This window comes from Salvelinus fontinalis, chromosome 22 (genome assembly GCF_029448725.1).
Source record: "Salvelinus fontinalis isolate EN_2023a chromosome 22, ASM2944872v1, whole genome shotgun sequence".
NCBI lineage: Eukaryota > Metazoa > Chordata > Actinopteri > Salmoniformes > Salmonidae > Salvelinus > Salvelinus fontinalis.
Genome location: NC_074686.1, coordinates 6558300 through 6562365, shown reverse-complemented (window position 1 = coordinate 6562365; position 4066 = coordinate 6558300). Strand labels below are relative to the sequence as shown.

The window sequence follows — 4066 nt, the reverse complement described above, 5'->3', positions numbered from 1 at the left end:
TGTTCCCTTTATTTTTTTGAGCAGTGTATATATTTTATAGCTTGTTTTATGAAACATTTTAGTTCCCGTCAGTATTTGAAACTGCATCCTCGTCTGATAGACTTCCCGGTAGAGACGTTGCAGCGTCACTGCAAAGAATACCGTGTCACATCTGCTGGATTGTATGGGGATAAAGTTGAAGTCTGAAGAAGACTTTTTATCATATCGTGCTTCCTCTTACCAGACAGTTGATATAGCAGCTGAGGTCAGACATGTTATACAGAAGAGCAACGAAGACCTAGAATTTCTCCCAAATGACTTTCCATCCTGAATTTCACGGTCAAAATGAAATACATAATTCTATATTTTGATCATATATGCCCATAATCCACTGTATATTTAGATCAGGTATGCCTACAATGCGCTTCTGAGATATTGTTCAGTTTGGCTGTGTCGTGGAATAACTCTTTGAGTTCTCATTACAGAAAACGGTGACACCTGTCACAAACCACAAACTGTAATTGCGCCTCATAAAACATAAATTGGCCCATTTAGTTCCATAACAACCTGATAACAGCATGGAAGTATGCTATTGTTTGATGTGTTTTATTGAAGTGAGAAGACATTTACCGGTAAGGGGGAAGTAGATACAGTTTAATTGTCTTTTGGAAAGTGTACTCTGTGACAATGCAGTATCGTCGTTGTAGTGTATATTTTCTGTGGAAATGGAGCGTACCACCCACTTACCCCCTCTTTTGTTTCTCTCTTTAAAACTCAATGCACCCGATTTCCTTATTTCTTTATTATACCATGCAGAAATAGACTAACAAATACACTGAGTGTACAAAATTGAGTTGCATCCGCTTTTGCCTTCAGGACAGACTCAGTTCGTCGGGGCATAGACAAGGTGCCCTAAGCTTTCCACAGGAATGCTGGCCCACAGTTGTGTCAAGTTGGATGGATGTCATCCAGGAAAGGGTGACTACATTGAAGATTCTCAAATATAAAATATATTTTGATCACTTTTTGGGTTACTACATGAGTCCATATGTGTAAATCACAATTTTGATGTCTTCACTATTATTCTACCATGTAGAAAATTGTAAAAATGACGAAAAACCCTTGAATGAGTAGGTGTTCTAAAACTTTTGACCGGTAGTGTATATCATGGAAAGAGCAGGTGTTCCTAATGTTTCTACACTGGGGTATAAGCCTGATAAGATGATAAACCTTATCATAGTTAAAGATTATACACCTTTTTATAGTTAGGTTAGCTTCTTTCTGTACCTGGATTGATAAGTGTAGTCACACTGTATGTGATAGATTTTGATAACACTTACATTGTTAATTCAGAACTTTATCTTAAATTAGATTAGAATATATTTATTTTTCCTTTGAAGGAACTTTCGGAGTGGACATTTTTTAGACATTGACCATAAAGTGCCCAAAAAAGCTAAACAATGGAACTGATATTAAGATTAATAGCAACAGCAAATCAGATAAACCTATTTACTGTGATAAAATATCATACTTTTACTAAAATACATGATACATTAATATATAAATATTTAACTGGGTCACATAGCAATACGAAAAAAGAAAAAAAAACATTATTTGGGTATTGATCAACATTTGTACTATGAGAAAATAAATCATTCACAATTTGTATAGTTAGCTATTTTGTTCAAAGGAACTCACAGCTTGAGTGATTACAAAACATTCATATATTTTAGGCATTGCAATATACCCTGTCAATCAGAGTATGTTAATTATGCATCTTGAAATACACAGAGGACACACAAACCTCAAGGTCATTGTAAGAACACATTGTCAGAGAAAAGAGAAAGCTGTACAGATCATTCTCGGGTGCTCTTCATTCAGGTTCCAACACGCTCTCAGGATGGTGCGGTCAATGTGACTCTTGTCGTCTAGGTGGCGATCATTGCCATAGTGAACGCAGGATCTGGGTGGCTGTCGATCCAAACAGTAGAGTCAGGGAGTAACTGAAGACATGGCTGCCCCCTGCTGGTGTGGTGAGAGTGGTTGGCCATGTGGCTTTTGTTTCGGCAGTTGTTGGTCGTATTGTAGAATTCTTTAGGTCAGTTGTTTGTCCTATTGTAGAATTATGTTGGTCAGTTGTTGGTCGTAATGTAGAATTGTTTTGATCAGTTGTTGGTCGTATTGTAGAATTATTTTGGTCATTTGTTGATCCTATTGTAGAATTATGTTGGTCAGTTGTTGGTGTTGTTGCAGAATTCTGTTGGTTGAAATGGAATTATTTACATTAGCCTACATGTTAATTCAGCATTAATTCACCCATGTTTGAAACTGAAATTAATTAGGGACAGCTTGAAATTTGCTGGGGTGGTATAATTACTTCCATCCTAGCCACATTTCACCTTCTGCTTGCACGCGTCTCCCCTATCAAGGTGTTTTGGTACTTCCCTAAAGGCAGAAATTCATCTAGCATGTTGGGGGTGATGAAACAAGGAAGCTCCGTTCATTTTCAATGAAGGGAAGAGAAGTTGGCGATGCAAGCATGCGTGAGGGCGCGTGAACAGGGTTTGGGGGAAAGCTGAACTTTTGTCACGTATTCCGTGACATCGCGTTGCTATTGATCAATCGAAGCTCGCTATAGTTTCCAGACCCTACTGGATTGTCTGTGGATACCTAGCATTACAAGCCTGCCAGCTAGCACCAACATGGAGGTGAATCTAGCGTATTGTGGATCACTGCTGTTATTCACTACGCTTTTCCAAGCGCTTACTATACCACAGGTCAATATAGTCTACCAGTCTGACTGTCTATCCTGCCCTCTATCCACCATTAGGTCCACTTAGAGTCACATCTCCCCATTGTTCATCCTTTCTTTCTCCCCCTGCAGAGCATTGCTAAGAGAGTGAACTGCTAATGAGTTTAAAACATGTTCAGCTATTATTACTGAGTTAGGTTTAAGTACATTACCTGTGCCATGGTGGAAGCCAGCAGGGCCAGTGTGCAGAGTCCCAGAACCAGGTACTTCATATTGCAGAGAGGCGAGGTGTCTTATGGGTCAGATACTAGAGGAAACTGCTGTCCTGGGTTAGTCCTGGGTCTACAATCCTGGGTTCGCTCTCCTTGGTCTGATCTGGCTGTGTAGAGTCTGACTACAGCTGAGGGTGAGCCTGGTCTTATATAACGTCCATCCAGGAAACAACCTTGACCAGCCCACATTACAGAACGGGAGCCGCCCATGAATGCAAAGTTGCCAAAGCCTTTCCCATTAATTCGCAAAGAACATTTCTCTGTATTTCAGGTGAAAATACAGCACTTGAAGAAAGAGGAAATTAGGAATATATGCATTGGCGACCTAGCTCAGTGCTTTCTGTGGTGGGGCATCCAGCGGAAAATACAGAGTATAGGGGTTGGTAATGTTCTCTAGTTGCGCCGTTATTGGCTCAGTGTTCTGTCACTCATGCTGACACAAATTCAAGCCCCTTGGGTGCTGCCATAGAGTTACATTAGAAGTGCCTATCCAAGAAGGCTCAAGGTCATTGGCCACAGATAAAATTACGCCAAACCACGTTATCTACAGTAGCTTAGATTGGACTGATCATGTCAACATCTCATGGTTCAGCATGATAATGCATGTCACAATGATCTGTACACAATTCCTGCACGCTGAAAATGTCCCAGTTCTTCTATGGCCTGCATACTCACCAGCCATGTCACCCATTGAGCATGTTTGGGATACTCTGGATTGACGTGTGTTCCAGTTCCCTCCATCATACAAGCTAGCAGTCATCATGAATGAAGTCGACAATTTACTGGGAAATCCTTTTCAATCCTTGTCTTATGAAGATAAATAATTTTAAGAAATTATAGATAAAACGTATCGGTGCTCATCTGCCATCGGACATAAACATAAAAAACATTGATAGAACCTACAATCTATCTGCAATATTAAAGCTGATCTACTTCTTATTATGTCTCCAGAGGAACCTAGATTTAAATAAGGGTCATATCTATCAAATTCCTATAGGAGGAAGTAGGTGTTTCGAAACTAATTGTTTATGGCTGCGGTGAAGAAAAAAAATGTTTTCACGTT

General features: G+C 39.7%; 1 long non-coding RNA gene across 1 annotated transcript; it reads right to left on the bottom strand.

Annotated features, from left to right (window-relative positions):
• Nucleotides 1–763: 763 nt before the first annotated feature.
• On the bottom strand, nucleotides 764–3137 carry LOC129820362 (uncharacterized). The gene is made up of 2 exons (XR_008754201.1): nucleotides 2944–3137; nucleotides 764–2236 (listed from the first exon to the last, which is right to left on the bottom strand). It is a non-coding gene; the product is annotated as an uncharacterized LOC129820362 (long non-coding RNA).
• Between the last annotated feature and the right edge of the window lie 929 nt (nucleotides 3138–4066).